This window comes from Eriocheir sinensis, chromosome 1 (assembly GCF_024679095.1).
Source record: "Eriocheir sinensis breed Jianghai 21 chromosome 1, ASM2467909v1, whole genome shotgun sequence".
Classification (NCBI taxonomy): Eukaryota; Metazoa; Arthropoda; class Malacostraca; order Decapoda; family Varunidae; genus Eriocheir; species Eriocheir sinensis.
This window is the reverse complement of record NC_066509.1, coordinates 22,312,553-22,331,749: the sequence shown is the minus strand read 5'-3', so window position 1 is coordinate 22,331,749 and position 19,197 is coordinate 22,312,553. Positions and strand designations below refer to the sequence as shown.

The 19,197-nt window shown below is 44.6% G+C and overlaps 1 long non-coding RNA gene across 1 annotated transcript; it reads right to left on the bottom strand.

The window, feature by feature from the left end:
* Positions 1–6,196: 6,196 nt before the first annotated feature.
* LOC126995410 (uncharacterized) lies at positions 6,197–12,239 on the bottom strand. Its single transcript, XR_007750321.1, has 4 exons — positions 11,450–12,239; positions 10,980–11,178; positions 7,632–7,808; positions 6,197–6,954 (listed from the first exon to the last, which is right to left on the bottom strand). It is a non-coding gene; the product is annotated as an uncharacterized LOC126995410 (long non-coding RNA).
* Between the last annotated feature and the right edge of the window lie 6,958 nt (positions 12,240–19,197).

The window sequence follows — 19,197 nt, the reverse complement described above, 5'->3', positions numbered from 1 at the left end:
ATCCATTGGTTTACTTGACCGTCAATACCTATTTGCCTTAATTTGTAAAGTAATTTATGATGTGGGACTTTGTCAAACGCTTTCTGGAAATCAAGATGGACAACGTCCAGTGATTTGGTTACGTCATAAACGGTGAAGAGGTCGTTATAAAAGGTTAATAGGTTTGATGGGCAGGATCTTTTGTTTCGGAAGCCATGTTGTGAGTCTCCAATTAATGAGTGGCTTTCAAGGTAACTCACAATTTTGTCTCTAATTATGCTCTCAAGTAGCTTACCTACAACCGAAGTTAGACTAATGGGCCTGTAATTACCTGGTACTTTTTTTGTCTCCTTTCTTAAAAATCGGTGTCACGTTAGCTTTTTTCCAATCCGAAGGGACGATGCCTTGTCGCAAGGACATATTGAATACGGTTGTGAGGGAGGAGAGTATTTCGCTTTTTGTTTATTTGAGCAGAGTTGGATATACTTTGTCAGGTCCAGGACTTTTATTTGTTTTAAGTGATTGGAGGGCTTTAAGGACTTCATTGGGTCTTATTTCAAAGTTAGGCAATGCATGCTCGGGATTTACATTAGTACTGGTGTTGGTGGTAGTGGTGGGGGGTCTGTAAGTATTAAACTAGGGGAGGCGGTGGCTGGAAGGATAGCGAGACGGCCCCGCGTCCAGGAGGATGCGAGTTCAATCCCCGATCGGTGCCACCAAGCTGAGATTTTTCAGCCGCCGCCGAGTGGCTTAAAACTACCCACATGCTGTCCAGAAGACCACCTATCAACCCGGACTCTAGATTCTAGGATCAAAGATGAGCTCCGGGAGGGCAGCAGGAGCCAATGCAAGATGGCGCCATTATAACACTCGCCTGCGCCAGAACGGGCTGGGCCGACCATCAGGACCCAGCGGAAAGAAGCCTTGGACCAACCACCAGGATCCACAGAGAACAAGCCTACCGGCGAAATAGGCAGCGACGTAAAAAAAAAAAAAAAAAAAAGGAAAAGTAATTGTTTAATAGGTTTCCAACGTGTTGGCTGCCAGTCACTAGTGCACCGTCGCTGTTTTTAAGGGTCCAATTCCACTTCTGATCGTCTTTCTGTTGTTTATGTAACTGAAGAAGGATTTCGGATTATTTTTACAGTTGGCTGCAATATTTTCTTCATATCCACGGTTTGCCTGACGTACTAATCTGCTTACTCGTCGCCTGGCATCATTATAGAGTCTAATGTCTTCAGGCATGCTTTATTCTTTCTTTAATCTGTAAAACAATTTTCTCTCCTTGACTGAGTGTTTAATTTCGCTATTAAACCAAGGTGGGATTTTATTAGTGTTAATTTGCTTCTCGCACAAGGGGACAAATGTGTCCTGCTGAGTGAGTAAGTGATTTTTAAAGCTTAGCCAGGCGTCCTCTACATTACCATCATCTGATTGTTGCATTTCTATTAGTTTTCGTCGGATTTCTACGAAGTTAGCTTTTTGAAATTGGGCATCTTTACTTTATTTACAGTCACCGATGTTTGAGCTCTAATGTCAACGCGCACTAATTTATGATCGCAGGAACCGAGGTGTTCTCCTACCGTGACATTACTGACTAGGTTATCTTGGGTCGTTATAACAAAGTCAAGTATGTTATTTTGTCGAGTTGGTTCAGAAACCATTTGGCTTAGATAATTTTCCTCTAAAAATTTGATCATTCTATGGGACTCACCTTCTGTACCCGACAGTGTCGCCCAGTCGATATGGGGGAGGTTAAAGTCTCCTAATATCAGTGAGCAGTGAGCCTTAAGACGCTGTACATTTCAAGATCGGCATCGAGAGGCCTGTAGGTAACAGATATATTTAAATTGACTTTTACTATGTTTACTCGCACGCACAAATGTTCAACGTTACTGTTTCTTGGTGTTTTGTCAGTGGGATGCAAATAGCTTTTGACCAAAAGGGCGACACCACCACCCCTACGGTTTACACGATCTTTGTTAAAGAGTCTGTAGCCATCTATGTTGTATTCGGAACTTAAATCAATATTTGTGGTCTCGATAAATGTTTCGGTTATAGCAATTACGTCCCATGTAGAGAGCGAGAGCGAGAGAGAGAGAGAGAGAGAGAGAGAGAGAGAGAGAGAGAGAGAGAGAGAGAGAGAGAGAGAGAGAGAGATCTGGGAGTGACAATACAAGAATGGTGAAGAAATGGAGGGGGTCAATGAGTTTAAGTACCTTGGATCAGTTATGTGTAGGCATGGTGGTATGGAGGGAGAGATAAGAGAAAGGGCATTGCAAAGAAGAAGGGTGGCAGGGTCTTTGGGACGAATCATGAATGGCAGAAGTGTGAGCATGGAGGTAAAGGGGGATTTGAGAAATACAATAATAGTACCAACCCTCACATATGCAAGTGAAGCATGGGCCTGGAATGAAAGTCAGAGTTCTAGAGTGCAGGCAGTGGAAATGAGTTATTTGAGGAGTGCTTGTGGTGTGAGTAGAATGGATGGAATGAGTAATGAAAGTGTGTACGAGCATTTTGGAATGTGTCACAGGGGTGAAGGGAAGAAGTGTGGAGTGGTGGAAGAAGTGAAGTGACAGACCTTAAAGTGGTTTGGCCACATGGAGCGAATGGAGGAGAGCAAGATGACCAGAAGGGTGGATGTGAGTGAGATAGAGGGAGGGAATGCTAGAGGACGACCTCCAGTGAAATGGAGGGATAGGGTGCAAGAGTACGTTACGGAGAGGGGGAAAGATCTTTGAGAAACTTTGAGCAGGCACGGAGGGAGTGTCTGGATAGAGAAAGATGGAAGCTCTTCTGCCGTGGCCAATCCCTGGAGGGAGCTCCTAGGAGCAGGCGTCGATGAAATGATTATGATGATGACATTACAAGATAATCAACAGCCTGAGAGTCATGTTAATAGGATATTCGATGATACGTATAAAATGGTGAGAAATAAAGGATTAGCATTCCACTACATGGATAAGGATATGAAGAAAAAGTTAATAACCACTATGATTAGGCCAAAATTGGAATATGTGGAGGCGGTGTGGTCTCCCCATAAGAAGAAACACATAAAAAAAACTGGAAAGAATACAAAGAATGGCAACAAAAATAGTTCCAGAACTGGAGGGATTGACATATGAAGAAAGATTAAAGGAAATGGACCTATGAACACTGGAACAAAGAAAAGAAAGGGGAGACCTAATACAAATTTATAAATTATTGAGCAAAATGGAAATAGATAATTAGTGACTACTAAATGAAGGAATAAACACCAGGAACACAAGAGGACATAGTAAAAAATTGAGGAAAGGAGGATGCTTCAGAGGCAAAGCAATATAGCTTCCCGGAAAAAAATAAAAAGGTTTGGGACAGACTAAGTGAGGATGTAGTACCGGCGAAGAGCGTGCAAAGCTTTAAGGAAAACTCGGACAAATACAGATACGGAGACGGGACCACACAAGCGTAGGCCCAGGCCCTGTAAAGCTACAACTAGGTAAATACAACTAGGCAAATACACACACACACAGGCTCATTACGCACCTCTTTCCATTCACAGGTGAGGTGGCTGGCCAGCAGGAGACAGTAACAGTGGCAAAAGCTCAGGAATCAAGACTATCAGCAGCAGCAGAGGCAGGATGACCCAAGACTTACTCTGCCCAGGACCAAGAATTATAGTAACAGTAGCCGTGGTAGTAGTAGTAGTAGTAGTAGTAGTAGTAGTAATAGTAGTACTGTAGTGCGGCGACTATGCCTGTTGAACGAGGCTCCCAAAACCCACTTAGCCAGTGGGGTACCTCTTTGGCCGACTCGGTAAGGAGTGGCTCTCCCGTCACGCTGGTCGCGGGTTCAATCCCAGGCAGCCGGCGAATACCCTCACCTTGTTGTGATTAATTTCTCGTGTGTTTCCATACATGCAGAGGACGTGTGGGACTGAGAGAGTAAGAGAAAAAAGAGAATAGAAAACATCGTCATTAAAGTAGTAGAAGTAGTATTTGTAGCAGTAGTATTTGTAGCAGTAGCAGTAGTAGTAGTAACAGTAGTAGCAACAGTAGTAGTGGTGTGCATGATTCCTACCATTCCAAACTCCACCCTTCTGCTCTTCCTCCTAATTTATAGTTTGTTCTGTTCATGTTTTTCCTCCTTTCTGATATCCTTCCCTCATGTCTCCTCTTTGTTATATTATTTCCTCTCCCTTTTATACCATTTTTCCTTAATTTTCTTCTTCCTAATATTTATCTTATTCTCCCCTCTTCTTCCTCCCATAACCCTCTCTTTACCTTCTTACTGTTCATTTCCCATTTCCTTCTGGTCCTCCTCCTATTTCCCTCTCTTTACTCTCCTTTTTGTTTATTTTGTTTTTCTACTTGCTCTTCTAATTTTCCTCTTCCTGTGTTCCCTGTCCTGCCAAATATTCTTCCATCATTCCCCTGCGTCTGGCTTCTCTGCACCTCCTGTTCTGCTCTGTTTCCTTCCTACTTTACATCTCCATTCCTCCTCCTCCTCCTTTTCCTATTCCTTCGTTTCCATGTTTCCCATCTCAGTTTCCTTCCATTTTCCTCCTCCTCTATGATTTTGAAGGAAATTTAGATTTCTCTCTCTCTCTCTCTCTCTCTCTCTCTCTCTCTCTCTCTCTCTCTCTCTCTCTCTCTCTCTCTCTCTCTCTCTCTCTCTCTCAGGGGGAAGACTTACACACAGTTATTTTCTTATTTCATTTATTAACATATTTCTTGATACATTTTATTGTTCTCCTGATCAAAGCCTGGGTGGGAAGGGAGAGGGAGATGCTTTCTCTGTCTTACACACACTCGCACACAGACACACAGACCATGAACAAAAACAGATAAGAAGACATGACAATACAAGTTTAACTCAAATCATGTGTACTACAACCAGGTAATCACACAGACACACACACACATTTCTAATAGGAGTGGTGTCACTTCAGAGAGTAAGGGGGGGAGGTCTTATCTATCTGGGGGGGCATGTGTCTGTGGGTTTGTAAACATTCTGGGGGGGGACAGCCTGTGGGTCCTGTGTACTGTGTGATGAGAGAGAGAGAGAGAGAGAGAGAGAGAGAGAGAGAGAGAGAGAGAGAGAGAGAGAGAGAGTGTGTGTGTGTGTTTTCAGACCACTAAGCATATGCAACCCACATGCATGCAATATCAACTTGGCTTACTACTAAAGTGAAACCATTTTAGCGAGTCCATTGGGGCGTTGGTTCATCAAGGGTCCTTTCCTCCCCTCTGCTCTGCCACACAGTCCCAACACCTATTTTTTCCTCTCATGTGTTGCCTGTAGCTAGCACATGAGAGGAAGGGACAGGTGTTGGGATTGTGTGGCAAGGTGGAGGGGAGGACAGGACCCAAGGAAGCTAAAATGGTTTCACTGTACCAATACTTAAATCATTACTGCTATTTCTGCTGCTACTGCTACTACTACTTCTATTACTACTACTACTACTACTACTACAATTATTACAACTACTATATTACTGCTATTTCTGCTTTTGTTGCTACTACTACTACTACCACTACTTCAACTGCTATGGCCACATATAAATAAATTGCCTTTCTTTCCGTCTTCTATCGATATTTTCACGCTGACTGCTCTTCTGAACTTGCTAACTGCATGCTTCCCCCCCTCCCGCGGCCTTGCCTCACATGACTTTCTAATCAAGCTCATCCCTATACTGTCCCTTATACAAGAGTTAACCAGCATCTTCACTCTTTCATCCCTCACGCTGGTAAACTCTGGAACAATCTTCCTTCATCTGTATTTCCTCCTGCCTACGACTTGAACTCTTTCAAGAGGAAGGTATCAGGAGACCTCTCTTTATGGTCACTCCTCTGTACTCCATTCAGGAGCAGCAAGTAGCGGGGTTTTTTTCATTATTATTTTTTATGCCCTTGAACTGTCTCCTTTGTTGTAAAAAATATATTAATAATTCATCTCAGGTGCATAAAAAGACATCTGGCTCTGTTAGTAAAAATAAAAGTTATTTCTAATAATATACTGTGATTTTTAGTAACTTTGCTTCTTGTGAAGACTTTCTATTGGGAAACGTTGAAGGCCATGAGGAGGAAAGAGAAGAATCAGGCAGAATGTGCAAGTGTGATGGAAGGGAGATCATGTGTACTTCCTTGAAAGATGTAAAGCATTGTACTCGGTCACCAGCCAGACACACACACACACACACACACACGCGCGCGGCACACACGCGCGGCACACACACACACACACACACACACACACACACACACACACACACACACACACACACACACACACACACACACACACACACACACACACACACATATGCAAGACACTTGGTCTGCTGCTTGATCCAGAGTACCCATTGCAAAGAGGCTTGGAGGACAACACTGAAGTCTTCTCCCCTGTACAAGCAGCATGACTGGTGAAGCTTTCCTCTCCAGACAAACTACTAATGGTGTCTCTTCTTAAAGGAGTCGTGGTAACTACATTTTCACCTTTCAGCTCACCCCTGCAGGAAGGTTTGCATAGAAATGACACTTTCTCTTGAGCGTTCCCCTCGGCTGCTGAAGTGTTTTCAAAATCACACAAAGAAGTAAAGAGAGCACCTTGCTGGGATCCTGCTTAAGCCTGACCTCCATTCTGGCCAGCAGCAGTATTTTGTAGCCAGTTTTATGTAAAATGTCTCCTGGTGACTGTAGTGCTGCTTTCTGCCTGTGTGCATGACTCACTGTTAAACATACCTCTTGGGAGCTGGTCTAGGCTGCTCTCCTCACCCACAGTGAGGCACGGGTGAACGCTCTTGTGGTCTCCAGCGAGCAAAACTTGCATCATCTATCGAGGTCTTTTCTGGTGACTCCCGAGTTTGTCCGCCAAGAAACACCTGCTTCGTCCAGGGGTGAAGAGCTGAGGCTTAAGGGTTCTGCCTCACCTGCTGTCTTGGCCCCAGCAGCCACTTCCCTCCTGGCTTGTGGTGGCTTGACATCATCACACCTGCAACAATCATCATCATCATCACCCCAAGCTTCACCTCCTGCCCAAGTGTTGCCTCTCACCAGCTGTCACTAACAAGAACTGGAACTTACAACAGAGTCTGTTGGAGAAAATCTTGAGCTGACTTTGCTTTTTTGAGAATGCAAGAGGATTTTCAATAACAGTTTTGATTAAAAATATACATCTTTAACCCCTTGACTGCAGATTTTGTATCAGAAGACCTCATCAAGCTACAGGAGTGGAACAAAACAATTCAATGAAGAAAAATGTAAAATCCTGCACACCAATACCACATGGGAAACACTTCACTATCCACCACAGGGGCAGAGAAAGACCTGGGAGTACATGTTTTCATGGTACCAGTGAAGCCAAATCCGTGCCCATCATAGTGGACAGGTTAAATATGCTTTATATCCCCCTTTCCCAACCCTGGGGTCGCCAAGCGCTTTTCCTGGGGTCGCCAAGACCTCAAAATATTAAAGATAGTGTTATTATGTTATGATAACACAATAACACATTATGTTATAATAACACAAACACAAACAACTAAACTGGTGGTGTCGCGGTCATGTTTAGAGGTGCATGATTGGGGTCGCCTGAAAAAAAGGTTGGGAACCACTGCTTTAGATCATAAGATTTCCCAAGGATAATTTCCCCAAAAGCTCAAGGCTTCTCACCTGGACATTGAAATGTTCCTCGGGATACGCTCGGTGCTCCCAATGAAAAGGGGGACGGTGGCCTGCTGCTGTGCCTTGAGGGACAGCCTTCATGGAGAGACTCCTCATCACTGCTGAGGGAGCTGTCCTGCTGCCCTGCGCTGGCCTCTGTGAGTCTGCTCCCAGGCAGGTGGCAACCTTGGAAACATTAAAAATAAGAGAAGGCGACACTGGCCACACTTAACACTTTCATGTCTGATTTGTTGGACAATTTACCGTTTCACCCAACCAACGATTTTCTGACATGGTTCATGTTTTTCTGGTGATAGATTTAGTGAATTGCACGATTTTGTACCTCATTTCCGTCGCAAATGTCTACTTTTCGAGTTATGCCTCTTTTCAAGTTATGCCTATCCCCTGCCCTAAACGATCTTGAGGACCTGTGGGAACACGGGTTTTTTGGGTGGGGGAGCATAAAATCGACTAATGGGCATTTCAAATGAGGTCGAGAAATCAACAGAATCACATTAGAACACCAGTGAAAAGGCATAGCCTACATTTGTTTTCATGAGAGCGGTGCAGGCGGCCATTAGAAGGAAAGCAGTGTTGCCAACGATCCGCTAGGGGTGAACAATGTTGCCAACGATTCGCTGCATAAGCGAGCATAGGTAAGTGAGCAGTGTTGCCAACGACTCGCTACATTTAGCGGATTTAGCGGTGAGGAGCATTGCCATTTCGTTTTTTACAACAAAGGAAACAGCTCAGAAGCAAAAAAAAAAAAGAGGGAAACAATCATTTCAAAAATAACGCGAATCACTGCTCCTATAAAAAGGGTTCACAAGACTAGCCGGCGGTAGCAATATATATTCCGTCCAGTAATGGTAAGGGATTATGTATCGTTTGAAAGGGGGGAGGGGGGGGGTTGGGCCTTGGTTAAGAGATGGGTCGAAGGGGGCCACGTTAGATAATTAGGTCGCAAGGTTCGGCTGGAATAATTTAAATATGCTCACCCACCAGGACCCTCCGAATTCTCAGTGGTCCCCCAAGATCATAAAGTTCGGTTGGAATAATTTAAATATGCTCCCCCACCAGACCACACCGGGGGGAGAGGGGGTCGAGGGGGTCGAAGCCCCCCTCAGTTAGCTAGGTCGTAAAGTTCGGTTGGAATAATTTAAATATGAGCGCTCACCCACCAGACCACACCGGGTGAGGGGGGGTCCAGGGTGGGCGGAGCTCCCCTTGGTTAGGAGGGGGGTCGAGGGGGGCGAAGCCCTCCTCCGTTAGCTAGGTCGTAAAGTTCGATTGGAATAATTTAAATATGCTCCCCCACCAGAACCCCTCGAATTCTTACGGGTCCTCCAAGAGCCTCCCTTGGTTAAAAGGGGGTCGAGGGGAGCTTCACCCCCCCCCCCCTCAGTTAGAGGTTAGGTTATGTAAAGTTGGGTTGGAGTAGTTCAAATATATTCGACATTCGCTGTAGCGTGGGACGGAGCGGGGAAGCAGTTGTAAAGAAATACCGTGTTTGGTGTTTCGAAACTGCGGTCCATTCGAGCAGTAAGATAGTGTTTGCCAGTCAGTTTAAAGATGGCCACGGTGTGTGCTGGTTGTACGGACAACTACTGGGAATTTATTAATCAATTTAATCCGGACGACGAAGTCATGGTGTCCTTCCTTTAAAAGTACGGTGCCCAAACTGTAAACTTCCCTGTATTTATAGGGAGGAGAGGCAGCAGCAGCAGTAGCGCCACAAAAACATCAACATATGGCCAGTAAGGTAATGCGTTGTTGTGGTTTTCATTTCCTGAACTTGGCGAAAGCAACGATTTTCTCGTGTTCTTTATCTTTTTCTGGTGATACATGTAGTGAATTGAATGATTTTGTACCTCATTTCCGTCGCAAATGTCTACTTTTCGTGTTATGCCTCTTTTCAAGTTATGCCTATCCCATCTAGGAAAGTTAGAAATCTTCGGCCAAGGTATTTCAATAACGATTTTCCCAGAAAAACTCCCCCTTGTGATATGAAGCACTTCGTTGGCAATACTGCCCACCTGCCAGTGGCCGCATCCATCTTTGCTAAATGTAGCAAATCGTTGGCAACACTGCTCACCTATAGCGGATCGTTGGCAACACTGCTCACCCTTTAGGGAAAGATTTAGGAAGGCTACCCTTAGATACAAAGTCAGACTGGAACGAATGGATGACGCAAGATTGGCACGGAAGGTCTACTTGTGGAGTGTGCATGAGAGCAAATGGATTAAAAACTGCATGAGAATGGTTGGTGACAGTGGTATGCGAGTCAGGTGGGTGAGCAGAGAGGAAGGGAGGCGTTTCTTTGAATGGAAGGTGACTGACAGAAATAGTGAGGGTCTAGAATGGAATGTGAGAAAGTGGAAGAAAGAGATAGACAGTGCAGTGAAAGGTGACGGTCTGAGGAGGTGGAAGCATGTGATGGAGCGAAAGACTACTTTGGAATGGTACAGGGAAAAGGAAGCCCCGCAGTGTGTCAGCTGGTATGATGGAAGCCTGGGTGGTGATCTTCTCTTCCAAGCTCGAGCGCAGTGTATGAATGTGAATGCAAGAAACTACAGGTGGTCTGAGTCCCGCAGCAAAGTGTGTCAGATGTGTGACAGGGGTGTGGATGAAACTGTCGTGCATGTGATACTGGTGTGTGGGAGGTACCGGGGAGAAAGGACGGAGATGATGAGGGTGGCACTGAGTGAGATGGGCTGGGATGTGAATGGGAGGATTGCAAGGACAGAGAGGGAATGGATGCTGCTGCTGCTGGGACTGAGTGATGAAGCAAATGATAGAATTATAGAAGATGTGGTGTGCAAGAAATAGGGAATTGGAAGATTTGTAATGGATACTGCTTGTGTTGTTTTATTTTTACAGGGTGTGCCGATACGAAGGCCTGACTCTCCAACGGGTCACCTGTACAGCAAGAGCAAGAGCAAGAGCGGATCGCTGGCAACACTGCTTACATCAAGATGGCCGCCTCCGCCGCTCATTCAAAACAATGTAGGCTATGCCTTTACACTGGTGTTCTAATGTGATTCTGTTGATTTCTCGACCTCATTTGAAATGCGCATTAGTCGATTTTATGCTCCCCCACCCAAAAACCCCGTGTTCCCACAGGTCCCCAAGATCGTTTAGGGCAAGGGATAGGCATAACTTGAAAAGAGGCATAACTCGAAAAGCAGACATTTGCGACGGAAATGAGGTACAAAATCGTGCAATTCACTAAATCTATCACCAGAAAAACATGAACCACAACAGAAAATCGTTGGTTGGGTGAAACGGTAAATTGACCGATTTGTTTATATTCCCTGCCTGTTCCCTTATCAGTAATCTATCAGCAGCAACATTCACCAGTATCAGAGCCTTGGTCCACCTGGGCGCTCTGAGCCTGTGCCCATACCACTGCACAGCCCTCAGCCACCAGTACCAGCAAAGGATCTTGTGTCATCCAGTCTTTGGGTGTCTCAGGGTGGCCGCTTGCCTTCAGCCGGGGCACCAGGCCGCCCAGCACTCCCTGGAAGGCTCAAGGCGAGCCTGCCGCTCAAACAGCCTGAGAGTGAGGAAATAATCAGAATAAAAAATGATAACATGGAAACAAATACCTCGCATACACAGTTTCTTACTAACTAAGAGTGAATTTTCATATTCTTGTCAAAACATTCAATCAGTACACTTCAAGAACACTTTGGGAATATCCAGATCATGCACAGTGATGAAAAATGATACAACTAAATATTTACTGCAATATCACAGCGAGACATCAACCAACATGAATCAATCAAGAGGTCATCAACGGAACATGGCAATGACTCCATGCGCACCCTCGTGGTTGAGGCCGACCGCCTCAAACTCCACCTTCGTGACTTCCCACACACTGACCCAACAAGGCTTGCAGCGGCCAGGACCAGCGCTGGAAGTCTCTGCAGAAGAAAGTTGAAAACAGTGTTCGTGGAAACAAGAAAAAGGCGCTGCAACAACCACAAGCTTCACCTCTTTATGTGTCCATGAATACACTGGAAACAAGAATGGAAACTAATTCAGTCTTGCTAAATAACTGTTGAGCAAGCCCTTCAGTTCGGCAAAGACTTGTAAAAAAAGAAAAAGATACACTCCAGCACCCCAGTGCTTGGTCTGCTGGAGGATCCTGATCACTGTACTGCTGAACAACAACCAAACATGACAACTTTTCATTCCTCTCACGCATGACAAATTTCACATCAGGGTTATACAGTACTAATGCACATCCCATGCAAAAAAAAAGGCATTATATAACAATGTTTAACCCTTGACTGTGAATTTCCTACCAGAAGACCTCACCAAGCTACAGGAGTGGAACAGTGTCTGCTATAATTCAATGAAGAAAAATGTAAAGTGCTGCACCTTGGGAGGGGATATCCAGCACACCAATACCACATGGGAAACACTCCACTATCCATCACAGGGCCAGAGAAAGACCTGGGAGTATATGTTACCAGGCTACCAGAGAAGGACGAATCCCGGTCAATCGCAGCGGACAGGTTAACCATCAACAGCCCACTACAGTATTATGGCCTTTCCTAGGATGCTCTAACTCTCCTGTTATGTTAGTATACTCCTCCCTGTTCAGGCTAATGCTATGATTCCACCTCTCCACCTGGTTCTCTGTCTGGTGTTAGTGTGCTCCATCCTGCCCTAGCAAAGGTTATAATTCCACCTCTCCACCTGGTTCTCTGTCTGGTGTTAGTGTGCTCCATCCTGCCCCAGCAAAGGTTCTAATTCCACCTCTCCACCTGGTTCTCTGTCTGATGTCAGTGTGCTCCATCCTGCCCCAGCAGAGGTTCTAATTCCACCTTTCCACTTAGTTATCTGTCTGGTGTTAGTGTGCTCCATCCTGCCCCAGCAAAAGCCATAATTCCACTTGTCCACCTGGTTCTCTGTCTGGTGTTAGTGTACTCCATCCTCCCCAGCAAAGATTCAAATTCCACCTCTCCACCTGGTTCTATGTCTGGTGTTTGTGTGCTCCATCCTGCCCCAGCAAAAGTTATAATTCCACTTCTCCACCTGGTTTTCTGTCTGGTGTTAGTGTGCTCCATCCTGCCCTGGTAAAGGTTAAAATTCCACCTCTCCAACTGGTTAGCGGTCTGGTGTAGTGTGCTCCATCCTGCCCCAGCAAAGGTTATAATTCCACCTCTCCACCTGCTGGTGAAGAGGTGGATTAGATCCTTTGACGGGGCAGGATGGAGCACACTAACACCAGACAGAGAACCAGGTGGAGAAGTGGAATTATAACCTTTGCTGAGGCAGGATGGAGCACACTAACACCAGACAGAGAACCAGGTGGAGAGGTGGAATTATAACCTTTGCTGGGGCAGGATGGAGCACACTAACACAAGACAGTGAACCAGGTGGAGAGGTGGAATTAGAACCTTTGTTGGGGCAGGGTGGAGCACACTAACACCAGACAGAGAACCAAGTGGAGAGGTTGAATTAGAACCTTTGCTAGGGCAGGATGGAGCACACTAACACCAGACAGAGAACCAAGTGGAGAGGTGGAATTACAACCTTTGCTGGGGCAGGATAGAGCACACCAACATCAGACAGAGAACCAGGTGGAGAGTTGGAATTATAACTTTTGTTAGGTCAGGATAGAGCATATTAACACCAGACATAGAACCAGGTGGAGAGGTGGAATTATAACTTTTGCCGGAGCAGGATGGAGCACATTAACACCAGACAGAGAACCAGGTGGAGAGGTGGAATTATAACCTTTGCCGGGGCAGGATGGAGCACACCAACACCAGACAGAGAACCAGGTGGAGAGATGGAATTATAACCTTTGCCGGGGCAGGATGGAGCACACTAACACCAGACAGAGAACCAGGTGGAGAGGTGGAATTATAACCTCTGCTGGGGCAGGATGGAGCACACTAACACCAGACAGAGAACCAGGTGGAGAGGTGGAATTATAACCTTTGTTGGGGAAGGATGGAGCACACTAACACCAGACAGTGAACCAGGTGGAGAGATGGAATTAGATCCTTTGTGTAATGCCCCGACGAGCTTCTTTTCTAAATCCTTCCTATTTCAACACGGCCTCTGCGTGTATCGAAATAACACGATAAATTAATCAAGAGTGAGGGTATTCCCCGGCTGCCTGGGATTGAACCGCGACCAGCGTGACGGGAGAGCCACTCCTTACCGAGTCGGCCAAAGAGGTACCCCACTGGCTAAGTGGGTTATGGGAGGCTCGTTCATCAGGCCGTCGCCGCACTACACTTTGCTAGGGCAGGGTGGAGCACACTAACACCAGACAGAGAACCAGGTGGAGATGTGTAATTCGAACCTTTGCTGCGGCAGAATGGAGTCCACTAACACCAGACGGAGGAGAAGGAGGAGAGGTGGAATTATAACCTTTGCTGGGGCAGGATGGAGCACACTAACACCAGACAGAGAACCAAGTGGAGAGGTTGAATTAGAACCTTTGTTGGGGCAGGATGGAGCACACTAACACCAGACAGAGAACCAATTGGAGACGTTGAATTAGAACCTTTGTTGGGGCAGGATGGAGCACACTAACACCAGACAGTGAACCAATTGGAGAGGTGGAATTATAACCTTTGCTGGGGCAGGATAGAGCACACCAACACCAGACAGAGAACCAGGTGGAGAGGTGGAACTATAACCTTTGTTGGGGCAGGATGGAGCACATTAACACCAGACAGAGAACCAGGTGGTGAGGTGGAATTATAACCTTTGTTGGGGCAGGATGGAGCACACTAACACCAGACAGAGAACCAGGTGGAGATGTGGAATTAGAACCTTTGCTGGGGCGGGATGGAGCACATTGACACCTGACAGAGAACCAGGTGGTGAGGTGGAATTATAACCTTTGCTGGGGCAGGATGGAGCACACTAACACCAGACAGAACCAGGTGGAGAGGTGGAATTAGAACCTTTGCTGGGGCGGGATGGAGCACACTAACACTAGATACAGAGCCAAGTGGAAAGGTGGAATTATAACCATTGCTGGGGCAGGATGGAGCACACTAACACCAGACAGAACTAGGTGGAGAGGTGGAATTAGAACCTTTGCCGGGGCAGGATGGAACACATTAACACCAGACAGAGAACCAAGTGGAGAGATAGAATTATAACTTTAGTTGGGGGAGGATGGAGCACACTAACACCAGACAGAGAACCAAGTGGAGAAGTGGAATTATAACCTTTGCCGGGGCAGGATTGAGCACACTAACATCAGACAGAGAACCAGGTGGAGAAATGGAATTATAACCTTTGCCAGGGCAGGATGGAGCACACTAACACCAGACAGAGAACCAGGTGGAGAGGTGGAATTATAACCTTTGCCGGGGCAGGATGGAGCACACTAACACCAGACAGAGAACCAGGTGGAGAGGTGGAATTATAATCTTTGCCGGGGCAGGATGGAGCACACTAACACCAGACAGAGAACCAGGTGGAAAGATGGAATTATAACCTTTGCCGGGGCAGGATGGAACACATTAACACCAGACAAAGAACCAGGTGGAGAGGTGGAATTATAACGTTTGTTGGGGCAGGATGGAGCACACTAACACCAGGCAGTGAACCAGGTGGAGAGGTGGAATTATAACCTTTGCCGGGGCAGGATGGAGCACACTTACACCGGACAGAGAACCAGGTGGACAAATGGAATTATAACCTTTGCCGGGGCAGGATGGAGCACACTAACACCAGACAAAGAACCAGGTGGAGAGGTGGAATTATAACCTTTGTTGGGGCAGGATGGAGCACACTAACACCAGACAGAGAACCAGGTGGAGATATGGAATTATAACCCTTGCCGGGGCAGGATTGAGCACACTTACACCAGACAGAGAACCAGATGGAGAGGTGGAATTTAAACCTTTACCGGGGCAGGATGGAGCAAACTAACACCAGACAGAAAACCAGGTGGAGAGGTGGAATTAGAACCTTTGTTGAGGCAGGGTTTAGCACACTAACACTTGACAGAGAACTAGGTGGAGAGGTGGAATTAGAACCTTTGTAGGGGCAGGATGGAGCACACTAACACCTGACTGAGAACCAGGTGGAGAGGTGGAATTAGAATATTCGTTGGGGCAGGATGGAGCACACTAACACCAGACAGAGAATCAGGTGAAGAGGTGGAATTAGAACCTTTGTTGGGGCAGGATGGAGCACACTAACACCTGACTGAGAACCAGGTGAAGAGGTGGAATTAGAATATTCGTTCGGGCAGGATGGAGCACACTAACACCAGACAGAGAATCAGGTGGAGGTGGAATTAGAACCTTTGTTGGGGCAGGATGGAGCACACTAACACCAAACAGAGAACCAGGTGGAGAAGTGGAATTATAAGCTTTGTTGGGGCAGGATGGAGCACACTAACACCAGCCAGAGAACCATGTGGAGATTTGGAATTATAACATTTGCTGGGGCAGGATGGAGCACACTAACACCAGACAGAGAATTAGGTGGAGAGGTGGAATTAGAACCTTTGCAGGGGCAGGATGGAGCACACTAACACCAGACAGAGAACCAGGTGGAGAGGTGGAGTGCGGGAGAGATTGAGGAATCGGGGTATAAGGACACCACTGCCTACAGTAACTTTCGGTAATGTACAATCAATTTGAAATAAAATAGATGAATTAGCAGCAAATTGTAAATATATAAGGGACTACCGAGAGAGTAGTGTCATAGCATTAACCGAAACCTGGCTTCAAGACAAGGATGTAGACGGAACAGTAAATATTGATGGTTTCTCGAAAGTCAGGGGAGACAGGAAGGACGTGGTGAAACAGAAAGGAGGAGGGGTGGCGGTGTGCATAAATGAGAGATGGAGTACTTTTTGTTGTGACGACCTGGAATATTTAGTAATAGCATGTAGACCTTTTTACCTACCACGTGAATTTAATAATGTGACTAATTATAACTGTATACATCCCGACTGATGCCACTGAGGCAATAGCAAGTGAATTATTACTAAATTGTGTTAATATATATGCAAATGCAAATCCTGAAGGAATCATGGTAGTGTTGGGTAATTTTAACCACTGTAATTTCTAACCAAATGTACCTTTGTATCAGCAAACTGTAACTTGCCCCACTAGAGATAATAATATCTTAGATAAAATGTATTGTAATGTAAAGAACGGTTATCGTTCTTATCAAAAGCCTAAATTAGGTAAATCTGACAACAAAATGGTGTTTTTGGCTTCCACATATAAGCAAACTCTGAAATGTAAACCGTGCGAGAAAATTAAGGTGCAGGATTGGAATAATGAGCACATGGCGAGTCTTGAAGGCTGTTTTGATTGTACGGACTGGGATGTGTTGTATAATGAGTCCAACGATGTTGATGTAAATGTAGATGTTTTAAATTCATATACTAACTTTTGTACCAACATGATTGTTTCAACTAAGGAAATGAGTATTTATCCAAATAACAAACCCTGGATAAATTCTGATGTCAAAGCATTATTGATTGAAAAAAAAGAGAACTTTTGTAAATGGTGACCGCATGCAAAGGAAAGTGATACAAAGCCAATTAAATAGGAAAATACTAGATGCTAAACAGTCATATAAAGTTTAAATTGAAAACTTATTTAAGTCAAATAAATCAAAAGATGCTTGGACGGGGGCAAAACTACTGAGTGGCTCTAAAAAGAAAAGGTCATCAATAGACCCACCAATCAGTCAACAGTATATAAATTATTTGAACTCCTTTTATGCTAGGTTTGATGTACACGATTTTAATGCTGAATGTGAAAATATTTTGTCAATGGTTAGGGGTATCAATGTAGAACGAATAATTATAACTCGCGATGATACGATGTGGAAAAGCAAGTGGACCCAATAAAATTGGTTCTAAACTACTAAAATCCTGTGCCGAGCAGCTTGCTGATCCACTGCGTAAACTTTTCCAGGCTTCACTTGATCAGAGTACAGTACCGGATGTGTGGAAAATGTCAGAGATTATTCCAGTATCCAAAAACAACCACCCGAGGGAATTTAATGATCTTTGACCCGTAGCCTTAACATCAATTATAGTGAAATGTTTGGAGGACATTGTGAAGAGGTACATTTGTTCAAGCATAGATCCCTTGAAAGATATTTTGCAATTTGCTTATTGTCAAGGTATGAATGTTCAGGATGCTGGGTTATCCTTACTTCACCAAACTTACGAACATTTAGAAACCCGAAATTCACAGGTTATAATTCTATTTATAGATTTTATTAGCGCTTTCAATACAATTCAGCCACATACTTTACTTAAACAAATTACTAGAGATGAATGTCAACAGTAATCTAATACTGTGGATCTGTAGTTATCTTTCGCAAAGACTTCAATACACCAAAATAAAACATATTAACTCTGACACTGTACACACAAATACGGGGCTCCACAAGGGTGTGCCCTTTCACCGCTACTTTTTACCCTTTATACAAACAACTGTAAAAGCAACTTCCTCTGCAGCTGTTCGATTGTAAAGTATGCGGACGATACTGCAATTATAGGTAAAATCAGAAATGATAATTCAGGGGAATTTTTGAGTCAAATAAATAACTTTTTGATTGGTGTAACAATAATTTCTTAACCCTTAACGTAAAGAAAGCAGAAGAAATGATAATCGATTTTAGAGTAAATAATTATGTACCTAACCCAATTGTCATAGCTAATGAACATGTTGAAAGAGTTCATGAATATAAGTACTTGGGCATAATGATTGATGACAAACTAGCAGGATCCTCAAATACACAACAAGTCTACAAGAAATGTTAACAGCGTATTCATTTTTAAGAGTACTGGAAAACATTCACATTGACCAAACAATATTATCACTATTCAACAAATCCGCAGTAGAATCGATCCTGTGCCTCACAATTACATTATGGCATGGAAAAATAATATGTAAAGATAAGAATAAACTGAAGAAGATTGTAAAGACCACAAGTAGACTCCCAGCAAAAACTGTACCACTAGATGAACTGTACAATAATAATGTAATGAAACAGGTCTGTCACTATACCTTTCTTAGATCAGGCAGGAGATTAGCACTCTATGCAACACACAAGTAGGTTTAAAAATACTTTTGTTCCAAAGAGTATAAAACTGTACAACCATCTAAAGACTTTAACTGTAAATAAATACAACCTAGTAAAGTGTATAAAAGTAGTAACTGGTATGATATTGTGAATAACGTACTGTTTTTAGTATCTTTAATGCAAAATATGTATTTTTAGCGAATGGATGAGTTCAATGCCAAAAAAAATTCATGTAGTATTTCGTATTCAATGTGACAATAAATTAATCTTATCTTTGCTGGAGCAGGATGGAGCACACTAACACCTGACAGAGAACCAGATGGAGAGGTGGAATTAGAACCTTTGCTGGGACACAGGATGGAGCACACTGACTCCTGACAGAGAACCAGGTGGAAAGGTGGAATTATAACCTTTGTTGGGGCAAGATGGAGCACACTAACACCAGACAGAGAACCATGTGGAGAGGTGGAAGTAGAACCTTGTTGGGGCAGGATGGAGCACACTAACACCAGACAGTGAACCAGCT